Source organism: Syngnathus scovelli, chromosome 10 (genome assembly GCF_024217435.2).
Source record: "Syngnathus scovelli strain Florida chromosome 10, RoL_Ssco_1.2, whole genome shotgun sequence".
Classification (NCBI taxonomy): domain Eukaryota; kingdom Metazoa; phylum Chordata; class Actinopteri; order Syngnathiformes; family Syngnathidae; genus Syngnathus; species Syngnathus scovelli.
The window spans coordinates 12063222-12077812 of NC_090856.1; the positions used below are offsets into that span (position 1 = coordinate 12063222).

At 41.4% G+C, this 14591-nt stretch overlaps 1 long non-coding RNA gene across 1 annotated transcript; it reads left to right on the forward strand.

The window, feature by feature from the left end:
* The first annotated feature begins 85 nt into the window (after nt 1-85).
* On the forward strand, nt 86-8055 carry LOC125975712 (uncharacterized). The gene is made up of 2 exons (XR_011087551.1): nt 86-455; nt 7191-8055. It is a non-coding gene; the product is annotated as an uncharacterized lncRNA (long non-coding RNA).
* Nucleotides 8056-14591: the final 6536 nt, after the last annotated feature.

Sequence of the window (14591 nt, forward strand, 5' to 3'; positions counted from 1 at the left end):
ACTTCAACCAATAGGTGTCAGTAATGCGCATTGAAGCTGGTGCCACCTCGCCGTAAAACAAAACGAAGAAGAAAAATGACGTAACTTCCCGTTCACGAACGAGTTGTAAATTGAATTTCCCGTTCACATACTGAACGGATCTGTGAGTGAACGAGTCAGTGATTTGCATTTCCAGTTCATCGCGAGAACGGATCAGTGAGGGAACGAGTCCTGACTTTCCCGTTCGCGAACGAGGCAATGAGAGAACTGCCTTCCCGTGCATCAACGGGTCAGTCAGTAAACGTGGCGCGTCTCCTGGCGTGAACTATGTAAACCAGAATGTAGATTTACGATTTGCCAAGGAAAGAAAGAACTGAAACGCCACTTATTTTATGCTCGTTTTCTCCAAGCTAACGGCTAACTGCATAAAGGGATGCGCCGTTATTCAACAACGGGGAGATTATGCTTCTCTTTGGGTAATCTTTATTTTATAACACTTTATAGTAGTTTTTAAATAACGTGTATGCATATATACGCCTGAATATTGTGATCCAATATATCTACTGCAATTTCACATCAGATTGCTGGTTTGAAATGTACTTTATTATTATTATTATTAGTAGTAGTAGTATTAGTAGTATTATTATTTTAACAAACATTTATGTTAAAACTTGTCTGCTGTTTTATTCTTTGTTTTTATATTCGCCAATCAAAACATAAAAGTCAGACATTTGGTTAACTGCTTTATATGACAATATGGATATGTGTTTTACATTGTTATATGAGTTGGGGTCCCCAAAATTAACAAATGTCGGCATAACGTTTTTTTTTCAACCTTTTATTCAAACACAAACACATTCGATATTGAAGGAATGGGGTCGAAATACAAAAAGTCCTGCCTAGCTACAAAAACATATATGCTCAAACCGCATTGAATAAAGTACATAAGCAGACAAGTATATTCACATATTAAATCAATAAAAGAAACATTTTAAGCATATAATTATACCTACACACCAAATCAATAAAGAAGACATAACTGCACATTTTTGATAAGTGGTAATGAGAAAGGTTTTTATAACTTTTATAAAATGATTTTTATAATGATCTGATATATGTTTCTGAGCACTTTGTTTTTGTTTTTTGAACAAGGTGTTGTTCATGCATGGCTCATTTTGTGCACCAGTAAAAAACATCTACCGTATTTTCCGGACTATAAGTCGCTCCGGAGTATAAGTCGCACCAGCCATAAAATGCCCCAAAAAGTGAAAAAAAACATATATAAGTCGCTCTGGAGTATAAGTCGCATTTTGGGGGCAATTTATTCGACAAAATCCCACACCAAAAACTGTCATGAACGAGCAACAACAGGCTAAACGATAGCAACAACAGGCTAAATGATAGGTATGCTAATGTGACAAACACAAACAAAGAGCTGAGAACGGGCCTGACGTAACATATAGAGTGATTAAGGACAACTATTACATGAATAACATGTTTATAAAACCATCGGTGTCACTCCAATTCATTAAATAGCAACAACAGGCTAAACGATAGGTATGCTAACGTGACAAACACAAACAAAGAGCTGAGAACAGGCCTGACATAACATATAGAGTTATTAAGGACAACTATTACATGAATAACATGTTTATAAAACCATCGGTGTCACTCCAATTCATTAAATAGCAACAACAGGCTAAACGATAGGTATGCTAACGTGACAAACACAAACAAAGAGCTGAGGATGGGCCTGACGTAACATATAGAGTGATTAAGGACAACTATTACATGAATAACATGTTTATAAAACCATCAGTGTCACTCCAATTCATTAAATCCATCGATCGTTCTTTGTCAACAATGGGTGCGCGCGGCTGAGGGTGCTTGCACTTCAAAATATTCCACAGGCTCATATAACGATAGATAAACTATATTTCAAATAACTATAATATAAGCCAATAATATTATCAAACCATCCGTGCACTTTAAATCCATTAAATCCATCGATCAAATTCCTCGTCCTTTGTCAACATCGCCGCGCGTGCGCCATGACGTCAGCCTCGTCTTTATTCCACAGATCTAGTATATAACTATATTGTAGCGTTAACAAAGTACAAGAATAGACGTGGGTTTGGTAAACGGCTCTTTATTAAACAAAACAAACTTCCAAGCGTGTGGCGGCGTGGACTTCCAGACACGAGAGCTCCATGGCATAGGACCGGACCGGTGTTGTGCGTAATGGCCATGTCCGAGCCCCATGCACCGTTTGCGGACAGCCACTCGCCCGAGCGCCGGCCCCCGACTCAGTAGAGTAGGACCGGGCGTGCGTAAAAGCCATAATAGTTTTTCAAACCTTCTATGTCACTCCAAATCCTTAATTCCTTCCAACTCTTTGTCCTCCGTGTCACTTAGAAATGATCACCGCTAATGATGCCGGTAGTCCTTACTTGGGTACGTTTGTCCTTTATGTAAACAACCGCCGCGCCGTGCCACTGACGTCACTTGAAATAGTAATCGATTGGTACATCACGGTTCTCCAAACTTTCTTTCTGCTGCTCGATTACTGTTTTCAGCTGCATATTTTACAACTTGAAGTTTGTAACCTGCAAAATATGAGTTTCTTTTTGGTGCCATTTTTCTTAAGCCCACACAGTTGATGAGTCACGGCCAACGGTGAAATTTAGAGCGCCCTCATCCAGTTTCGTCTGAAAATATTTTTTTGGGTTGTTTTATCAAAGTCAAAGTCTGCTTTATCGTTGATTTTTTTTTTATATACTAAGACACGCAAAGAGATTGAAATTACGTTTCCACTATCCCTTGGTGAGATAGTACACATATGCATACAAGCAACACAAAAAAAACCCAAGAAGGCACAAACAATGAATAAATAAGAGTGTTGAATAAATGATAAATAAACAAATAATAATAAATAATAATAATAAATATAAGAGGAGCAAAAATGGAGCAAGTGTACATACAGCAGACAGTGGACTTGGATATGGTGCTTTAAAGTGTTAATTGCTTTATTTGATGTTTTCTCTATTTTTTATGTTTTGAATATGTTCAAGATAAAGATATAAAAGCATGTGAAGTGATCAACTATACTAAAAATAACATGGGAAGTGGTCAACTATACTTGTAAGTGATGTCTTAATGATCAAGTAAAAATTTGTGAAAAAAAACATATATAAGTCGCTCCTGAGTATAAGTCGCCCCCCCACCCAAACTATGAAAAAAAACGCGACTTATAGTCCGGAAATTACGGTAATAATAATAAATATAAGAGGAGCAAAAATGGAGCAAGTGTACATACAGCAGACAGTGGACTTGGATATGGTGCTTTAAAGTGTTAATTGCTTTATTTGATGTTTTCTCTATTTTTTATGTTTTGAATATGTTCAAGATAAAGATATAAAAGCATGTGAAGTGATCAACTATACTAAAAATAACATGGGAAGTGGTCAACTATACTTGTAAGTGATGTCTTAATGATCAAGTAAAAATTTGTGAAAAAAAACATATATAAGTCGCTCCTGAGTATAAGTCGCCCCCCACCCAAACTATGAAAAAAAACCGCGACTTATAGTCCGGAAATTACGGTATGTCTAGAATAAAAAAAAAAAAAGAAATTCACTAACGAGGGGTTCGGTGAATGCGCATATGAAACTGGTGGGGTTCGGTACCTCCAACAAGGTTAAGAACCACTGCTCTAGACCAAATTTAGACGTCTATGTTAGGTCTACACATAGACCTTACTTAGACATCTATTTTAGGTCTATAGAATAAACTAAAATGCATAAGACCTTGATGTCTATTGTATGTAAATGAGGTAGGGGTCATAACATTTTGTGGCCTTTTATGGTACCATAAATCAACCCGGTTTTGGATTGGGAGGGGGGGCGCGGGCGCCAAGATAGCGCCAGTTGAGACGGCGCCATCTTTGGCTATCGCCATTTTGGTTTGCTGGCGCCATTTTTGGATGGGGACATGTATGGGCATGTATAGGGCCTGTATTTTTGTGAAACAGAGCAGAGAAGTGATACACCTGAGTTAGATTTGCTATCAACTAGTGCGTCTAGGGTCAAGGGGGGAGTTTTGTTGAAAAAAGGGGAGTCAAGGGGGGAGTTTTGTTGAAAAAAAGGCATCTGAAGAAGATAGTCAAGGTGTTGTTGCATCTAATTTAACATACAATAGTTTATGGGGTCTCAGAGTTGTCTGTGTAACTTTGTTGAAAAAGGCATCTAATTTGACATACAATTGAAAAAGGCATCTAATTTGACATACAATTGAAAAAGGCATCTAATTTGACATACAATAGCTTGTGGGGCCACCGCTAGTTGAGTCATGAGAGTCAACATTATTGGCTCCGAGTTGTCTGCGTGTAACTTTGTTGAAAAAGACATCTGAAGGAGAAAGTTTAACATACAATAGTTTGAGCTGAGGTCGATTCATTAAAACGTCGTCAATATACTGACAAAGTTATCTGAAAGAAAGAGACTGGCTGTTGGAATCATTTAATTTTGGAGGGAGACAAATGAAGGCCTCCGAAGGCCTTATATTTCTGTATATTTGATATGCCTCCAGCATATTTCGTATGTTACAATTTGTTTAGTTTTTATGAAAGTTGCCTAAGTTAAAAACATGTCCTGACTAAAAACACGTGATACACAGAGGTGTGGTTTGAGAGAAGGGGTGGACCTGTTGTCGCTATATTACGCCAGAGTATCGAGCGACTAGTTCACAGAAAAGAGCTAAGCTAAAGCTTTGGTGTTAAACTGCAAACCTGAAGCTCAAATCATGATAGCGGAAACACCGGTCAGTACATCTTTGCCGCAGAGTCCCTGATGGCTTGTTAGACGCACCTAGGAAGAAACATATGTATTTAAAGCGTATGCAACAGCCTCCTACAGAAAAACTTGAGCAGAACTGGTATCTAACACCGGAGACTCTGTGGGGATTTAAATCTTTTTACGAGGTTGGTGAGCTGTTTTTCTTCATGAGAAACCAAGTGGGCCCTGGACCAAACAACGACTGTGAGCCAGCCAGCACCTATGGTTCGTTGAACTCAAATGACTGGGTGTCAGGCAGGGGACAAGGCGAAGGACTCGGATGCAGAGTCGTTTCTTTCTTGGATTTATTCCAGCAAGCACACTGATCAAAAGTACAAATCAAAACGCCTCTTGCGAGGGAAAACGCGTGGCAAAAAGTACAAACAGAAGGCGTCGCACTGAGGCGAGATAAAAGGCTAAAAGTACAAATCAAAACGCCTCTTACGAGGGAAAACACGCGGCAAAAAGTACAAACTAAAGGCGTCGCACTGAGGCGAGACAAAAGGGCTATGGGGATCCAGGCACAAACAAAAGCGTCGCTCGGTGGCGAGACAAAGAGGAGGGGTCTTACTGAGAACTCGGACATCAAGGAATCGCTGGTGGTCGGGACGAGGCAAGACACACTGGCACAGGACAAGGGGAAGACACGGACTAAATACACACAAAAGGGCGTGGACACAGGTGCTGACCATTATTGTCAATTACACAGGTGCACACAATCGGGATCAGGGAAGACAAGACAACCAACACCGAGGAAGGAAACACAAACTGAAACGGAAGGGACGACAAAATAAAACCGGAAGTAAAATTACGACATCGACGAGACAGAAACCCGGAAAAATAAACGCGACCGCATGACACTGGGGTGTTTTAAATCAACTCCTGCCCGAGGTTTTGACTGAATTTTTCAATAAATACGGATTAGAAGGTGGGCTGAATGTAACATGGGTTTCAAGAATTACAGCCAGCGGAAGATGTTTTTTCCGGCCTAAAGTTTCTCCTCAAACTGTTGATGGGACAGAAGATGGAGAGCCAATTGATCTAATGTATCTGATGCTAGAAGTGTTTAATAGCGAATGTGGAGTTTTCCAAACAATACTGAATGTACCACTGACAGAATGGTATAAACAAATGCAAGCATTTGGTGACAGTATTACGGGACTGTTCCTATCGAGCCGTGTCTGGACAAACATCGTCGGAGTGAAGCGTAAACTGACTTTAGATTAACCCTTACTAAAAAATAACTTTAAACTCCCCACCCTTGGCCCCCCCTCACACCTCTTCAGTACAGGCTTTCCTTGCCCCCCTCTTTTTACCTACAGTCACAGAAAGGTGGGGTTGTAGTCATTAGCATACCTATCTAAAATGTATAAGAGCGGGCTTTCAGACTCAGCCTCCACACCTACCAGCAAGAGACCGTTCTACACGTCAGAGAAAGAAGATGGCTCAAAAAATCCCCGCCAGACGACTTTTACCAAGTTTTGTACCTATAGAACATGGGCCTGCGATCACACTCTGGTCCAGCCCTGACAACTCTGGCACAGAGACAAACCAGGCCGACATGGCTTTCATCGCAGCTCCACGGCCAAGCGCGCCGGCTGAGGGATCGAGATCAGCGGCAGCAACAGGGCTGGAGAGGTTTGACATCCTTCCGGTGCCTACACCCGGACCGAGCGATCGCTTATCACCGATCTGCTTCGACAATCTGCAGTTCGATCGTCTCTTTGGAGCTTTGTCATCAACCTTCGATGTGTTTGAGAGCCCTGAGACCTTACAGGTGCCCCCGGGGTACAGCGACGAAAGCCGCCTAGCAAATGGGATGGAGCGTGAACCGTGGTCCTTGTCGCAAGCCATCGAGCTGTTTGACGACGCATGCGCACGTTACCCTGAAAACGGTATGGATTTGCCCAGCTTATCTGCCGCTGACATTGCCCACATACTTAATACAAAGACAGAGGCCAGGGTAGCCGATGATTTTGCAGGCTACATGGATCTGGCTGCGGATGACACAATCGTTGTCGACTCCCTCTCACCCACCACTGGGGGCAACATTCCGACGCAGGACTCCCCACTGATCGACATGGACTTTGAAATAATACCATCGCTGACATCAACGCCTACGAGAGTCAACGCACAGCAGGATGAATACGTTATGAAGACAGAACCTCTTTCATGGCTTACGGTAGAAGATTACGTACGTGTGAAACTAATGGTTGCTCATCTTTTGTACGATGCCTTAATTAAACATGCAAAAATGACATGTGACGGTGTACCCTTGATGACCTTAGCCAGTTGCATCACACATGCTTGTTTATTGAGGACCGCTCCTTTTATTTGTATGCAAATTATGAAACAATGACTTTTGACCATGTGGTGCAGGGACAACAACCTCCTGCTGAACATCAATAAGACCAAGGAAATCATTGTTGACTTCCGGAAGGGTCACACAACACACCTGCCGCTGATCATCGGCGGTGCTGTGGTGGAGAGGGTGAGCTGCACCAAGTTCCTGGGGGTGCACATCAGTGAGGACCTCTCCTGGTCCGCAAACACCTCGTCACTGGCAAAGAAAGCTCAGCGCCGCCTGTACTTCCTGCGGAAGCTCAGGCATGCATGTGCTCCTCAGGCAGTCCTGTCTACATTCTACCGTGGCACCATTGAGAGCGTCCTCACCAGTTCCATCGCTGTCTGGGGTGGTAACTGCACTGAACAGAACTTGAAGGCCCTGCAGCGCATAGTGAATACGGCTGGTAAGATTATTGGTGCTTCGCTCCCCTCCCTGAAGGACATTTACACCTCCCATCTCGCCCGCAAGGCAACCTCAATTGCCAGAGATGTGAGTCACCCGGCTCACTCTTTGTTTGACCTTCTGCCCTCTGGGAAGAGGTACAGGAGCCTGCGTTCCCGCACCACCAGACTCGCCAACAGCTTCTTTCTCCAGGCTGTTAGGGCCCTGAACTCGCTACCCCCTTCTGCGTAGCGTGCGGCACTGTTGCGCTATTTTCGGGAATGTCTGCTGTACGCGCACTTGCTCTTTTTTTTTTTCTGCTCCTCTTATTTATTTATTTATTGTTGTGTTATTTATTCATTATTTATTCAGCATGCTTTTGTTATACTTGTTTACTTGTTTGTCTGTTGTGAGCCATGTCTTGTCACCGTGGGATAGGGGGGAACGAAATTTCGGTTTCTTTGTGTGTCTTTGGCATGTGGAGAAATTGACAATAAAGCTGACTTTGACTTTTGACTTTTGAGTTGTGCAATGCTAACTTCCTCCACACTTTATTGACCATGCTTTTCTATTTTAAGACCTCTGCTACGCTTATAAACATCCGCAACACGGTTGCTGCCATTTTGCACGACCTCGCGCATGAATGCAAGGTCTTTGCGCGGCTCCGTTTGATAAAACGAGAAGTTAGTGACATTGTGTTGTTGAGTAATAGTGAAGTCGAGCTATTATTTAGAACAGGGGTGGGCAAACTTTTTGACTTGCGGGCCGAATTGGGTTCTAAATTTTGACCTGGGGGCCGAACCAGGAGCAGTTGGATGTAGTGTTTGTGTGAAGTAATATAAACGACCTGTAAAGGTCATTGCATAAAAGATTTGGGCCTTTAGTAGGTAGTAACGCATGGATATTCAAAAAAAGTTTTTTGAAAACAAATGCATTTATTAACAGCATTAAAAAAAAAAATCATCCCTAAAAAACTGCTATCAGTGATTCTCATAAAATATGACACTGTTATTATGAATAACAGTCTCCATCACTTCAGTGCCTGCAGGTCAGATTAATAAAAGATGTATGTTTATCTTATGAGATCACATCAAACGGCAAACATTCTGACCAAATATATCATCTTGAAGAATCGGTGAAAGCATACATCCAAATAAAGTAATCAAAACGGCAACACGGTGAGGGGTATCTGAAAATCAGAGCAGAGTTTTAACTCACAAACACCCGGTAACAGAGGTGAGGAAACGGGAAACACTTCCTTAAAGTAAGCCTTAAGAACTTTACAGGTTAAGATTAGTCACAAACAGGTGGTGCATCAATGTCCTTGAGCATCCTGCATTGTTTGAAAATGAGAATGGTCGCTAAGTTTCAATCCCTGCTATTTGTACAGCTCATATTCAAAATGCATTTTTTTACAACAAACTTGAAAGCCTCCCCTTCATTTTCAGTGGGAACAGTGTTCTTGCTCTCCCTTTTTTTGCTAGTGTGTCATAGTCTGGAGTAAAATTTGTTGTGGCAATTCTTAGGAGAGATCCGAGGTGTTGGTCTGTTTACCTAGATCTGTGACGGGTTGATGTTGATGTTCATGTGGCTGAACGTGACGTCGCGTACGTCGAGCCAAATTGGCCACACTTTTTAAACACTCGGCACTCAATGTCCACCTTGCTTTTCCTTGGGCGACTCATTTTAATGGAAGGATTCCAGGGGAAGGTTTGTGGGTGGCTTTAGCGTAAAACTGTATCCGAAAGCTCGGCGCGCAAATTACAAGAATGCTGTCGTCACAGCCCACGCTCTAAATTCGGCACTGAGACAAATAGAGCGAGAGTGCGCCATTTCCGTACTACTGAGTACGTACACGCACTTGTGAGTGTGCACCGAGCTTTCTGACACGGCTTCCGGTAGTAAATGCGCATGCGAGTGGTTCCCCATCTACTGGGGAAACGCAGTCATTGCAGGCAAAATGACCGGAAAAAAAAAAAAAGTTTAATAATACGATTTATTTAGGGTTGGCGGGCCGGATTAAACGGTCCCGTGGGCCGGATGTGGCCCGCGGGCCGTAGTTTGCCCATACCTGATTTAGAACCTTTGGAAGGACACAGTGGGAAATATTATGAAAAAAATGTAGGCCCAATTGGTGACTGTTCTAACAGTGTTTATAGACTGTATTAAATACCATTTGCCAAATGATATAACCGGGGAGCTAAAGAAATTTAAAACCCTAATTGAGTCCAAAGTAACACCACCTGTGTTATTTTCATTCATGCGTTATGTTAAACCTTAGGAGCTATAGAAAAACATTTTTTTTTTACCATGTTGAATTTCTTTTTTTTACCATGTTTTTTATTTTTTATTTTTATTTTTACTGCTGTGTTTTATACTTTTTCTACTCATTAGTAATGTTTTTAAGAACTAGCTGAATTTTCTTTTTTTGTAATAAACTATTGTGACCAACAAAATTGTTTTTTTCTGTGTTTATCCAATTTAAAATCACAAAATATCATACCTGTTTGTTTTATTAACCGCGTCACACTCTGATATCCAGCAGAACGCACCTAACAATGGGTGGGGAGAGATGCCTTGAAAAGCTCTATTATAATGCAAAAAATCCAGCTAGTTTCGGGGGAGAGGCACGCCTACACAGAACAGCGGCTGTTAGCTGTAAAAACACTAACATTAAAAAAGTGAAAGCTTTTTTATCCGATCAAGATACTTATACTTTACACCAGGGGTCTCCAAACGTTTTGCAAGGAGGGCCAGATTTGATAAAGTGAACGGTCGCCGGGGGCCAATACTTATTTCAGACATTTTTTAACTACAGAAATTTCATGCAAATACATACTGTTATGAAACAAATTTCATTGTCCCAATTGTCTTTATTTTTTAAATGACAAAATAACCAAATATAAGCCACTCAGGCAGATGTGAACAACTTTTAAAACACAAATTCTGCCTGTCATTCATATCTGAAGAGTCAGATAACATTGAACAAACTGTATGAAATAATTTAATTTACAAGAATTTTAACTTATTTTTGCCTCATGAACATTTTAAATAGGAGTTATAAGTAATGCAAAGTTGTCTGTTATTATTAAAACTTAAAACAAGTGAATTTTGCTCTTGTCATTTACAATATTTTTCAGAAAGTAATAGTTTCTGTCACGTCTACATAACTTTAACAGTATTAACATGGCCACTTTGTAATATTTAATATTAAGTAATTTTTACTTTTGATTTACTTTTGACTCACAGCCCCATGTGATGAATCGCTGTTGTGATGCCAGTTCAGCTTGGAGCTGCTTCACTTTATCAGCGCGGTCACTCCCTGTTAGCTTGTCGAATGTGTTAGCATGTTTAGTCTGATGGTGTCTCTTTAGGTTGAAATCCTTAAACAAGGCAACAGACTCTTAACGAATTAGACAAACACAATTGCCTTGATTTTCAGTGAAGAAGTATTGTAATTCCCATTTCTCTTGAAAGCGACGGCCCTCAATGTCAACTTTCCTCGTTTTCTTTGCAGTCGCCATGGCAGAAATGAGCAGAGAAGGCTGGTGCTGCCACCTTTTGGTAATAGGAGGAATTACAGTTTTAAGTTTCATGATTTTTTTTTTTTTATTCAGTTTGACAGTGCAGGCGGGTCATGAATAATACATTATAAGTCCGAAGCTGTGGGCCGTATGAAATATGACCGGGGGCCGGATTTTACACAAACCAGCCAGAATAACTTTTCCTAGAAATAAAGTTTTTGTTCGAGGTCCTATGAGACAATTTCAAGCAGATTTATGTGATGTCAATGTTAATCATTAGCACGCTACGATGATGGGTATAAATATTTACTAACCGTGCTCGATATTTTCTCGAAACGTGCATATGTACGAGTTTTGAATGCTAAAACAGGTACGCAGGTCACCAAAGCATTTGAAGATGTCTTATCACACCATTACGGCTCCAGACAAATAAGGGGAAAGAATTTTTTAACAAACATTTCCAGAAATTAATGAAACAGCACAATATTATACATTTTGCAACGTCTTCCGATACAAAAGCGCAAACTGTTGAACGATTCAACAAAACATTAAAGGCACGCATGTGGAGGTATTTCACAGCTAAGAACACACAACGATACGTCGATGTAATTCAGGATTTTATTGTCAGCTATAATGACAGTTTTCATACTAGTATAAAAATGACACCAAATGCCGTAAACGAGGATAATAAAGATATTGTTTTCACCAACCTGTATGCAAACAATCCTTTCCACCGGGGGGACAAGTTCCGGTTCGCTCCAGGTGAAACTGTGCGGCTTTCCAAACTAAGGCGTTTTTCAGAAGGGTTATTTGCAGAGTTACACAGACGAAATATTCAGAATCACACGTCTCCATCACGTACCCCCCGTCTACAAAATATCGGACTTGGACGGTATGCCTATAGAAGGCAGGTTTTACGAAGCGGAATTACAAAAAGTAAAAATAAAAAAAATTAAAAATTTCCGCATACATAAAAATTCTTAAATCACGCACCGTGTCAGGCAGACGCGAGTTCCTCGTCCACTGGGTCAGGTGGCCGGCCAAATTCGACAGTTGGGTACCCGCAAAGAGTGTTAAAGACATTTGATGTTCGATAAAACGTTCATTCTGTGAAAATTACAAGATGGGTGAAGGCCAGAGAGAATTCTACGTAACATTAGCGTCAAATGCTAGTATGCACCTTTTCAGCGAAAATACCCTTTCAGAATTTAAGGTGGAATTAGCGCAACATATCGACTTAAAAGGTTCATGGGAAGTCGGGTTATGTGAGATTTCATACATCAACTCAATCTCTGACGTTCCTGAGAAAAAACGGAATTTCTATCTCAAACAGCCGAAGCTTTCTGCTCACAGAATTATATTCCAAGATGATTCAGAAGTTCGACGTATGCTGAAAATTCGAGGATGTGTTTACAAAGATCACGAGTCATTGGCTTCGGAAATTCAAACTCTATTAACTAAAGCGAGTAAGAAAAAGATTGATGTGCAATTTGATCAACATAAACAGAGGTTCTTGTTTTCGGGCGAAGAAGGTTTGAGAATTATGTTCAAGAGCCCCCTAGCGTACATTGTTGGAATGAACCCTGAACATTGGCTCTCGCTCAAACGGGAAGGCTTAAACGCACAGCATCCGGCCGACAGACGAGCCGGATCATATTTCATGTTCGTCCACACTGACGTCATACATCATCAGACAGTAGGCGACGCCTACGCTCCGATGCTCTGAGCCCTTCCCATTGAAGGGAAGTACGGCGACATTATAAACAAAACTTTTAATCCTGTTTACTATTTAGACGTGTGCAGAAGCCATATTGAAACCATTTCGGTTTACCTGCGAACAGACCTGAACAATCCGTTAGATTTTGCATACGGGAAAGTTATTCTCGTTCTGCATTTTAGATAAAAATAAAAAATAATGGCGACGTCAGCCACGACCTGTATCATTTTGTCAATTATTACGAAACACAAGTAGGGGGGTCATTTCAGGGGTTCCAAGGAAGCCCCGTTCAATATGGGCGCTGTCTGGGGTCTAATTTTGCAAAACTCTTCCGCTTCGTGGTGCCGATGTTCAAAAACGGGTTTAACTTGGCGAAGCCACACCTTCAAGCCACTGCTAGAAACATAGCAACGGATGCAGCAGGGCACATCATAAAGAAGATTCACCAAAAACCTGAAGCCACTCAAGAAGGTTCCGGGCTTGCAGCATCATCACGCCGCGGGCGGCCCCCTGTGGGGCAGAGAAAAAGGAGCTTTAAAAGAAAAAGGCGCTCGGCCGATCTCAGATCCGTTGTCAAGAAAAGGCGTAGGAGATGCAAGACAGATATTTTCTCTTAAAATGGCCCTTCTACATTTGAAATCCCAAGAGGCTATGCTATCAAGCCTCGACCTCTTCTCGGTCCCCCTGAGGCAACTCTCCATTGAAGATAGTTCTTATGTTGAATTTCTATCTTTGTCCGCCATTGTGGACCAGGGTCCAATCGAATTTTTTATACCCGGGGACGGCTCAAAATATTTAGATTTATCCGATACGCTACTACATCTCCGTTTAAATGTCACACGTAGGGATGGAACAAACATTCCGCCGCAAGAACAAATTGACATTGTGAATTTCCCTATAAACACAATTTTTAGTCAATTAGATGTTTCACTGGGCGGGCGGCTAGTCTCACAATCTAGCGCCACACACGCCTAGAGTTATTGTTAAACTTTTCAAACGATTCTTTGGAGTCACAATTCACAGCAGGAATGTTCGCAAAGGACACTAGGGGACGTATGGACTCCATCGCTTTCGAAGCGGGCGTGGCTAACGAGGGTTTTGTGCATCGGGCGCAGCAGATTGCAGGTTCACGTGAATTTCACCTAATGGGACCGCTTCATGGAGATATTTTCTTTTCTGAACGCCATCTATTGAATAATGTGGATCTACGCCTGAAGTTAACTAGAGCTCCTGATGATTTCTGTCTCATGAGCTCTCCAGACAGCGATTCGTGTCTCAAGATACTAGGAACATCACTGTTTGTGAAAAAAGTAACAGTCTCACCGGCCGTAGCAATAGGCCATGCCACAGCTTTACAGAAAGCGCATTGTATCCATTAACCAGAATCAATATGAAGACATTCTCCATACCTCAAAACTCGCGGATTTGTCATCAAGACAACCTCTTCCTCGGACATATCCCTAAACAAATTGTATTAGCTATGTAAATCATAACAGCTTCATGGGGCGGAGAGATTTAAATCCGTTTAATTTTTTGCATCATAACATAGAGTACTTGGCTCTTAGCCATGAAGGTCGACAAAGACCTGCCAAAGCTTTTCAGCCCAATTTCGAAGCTGGCATGTGTACACGTGAATTTCATAATTTATACACAGCCACAGGCCGTTTTTTGAAAGATTTACCTCTTTGTATCGATCAACAGGATTTTAGTCAAGGCTACTCACTTTTTGTTTTCAATTTAAGTCAGGCAGATGACTCTGGCGCTTTGTCACGCGTAAATAACGGTGTTTTAAGACTAGATTTACGTTTCCG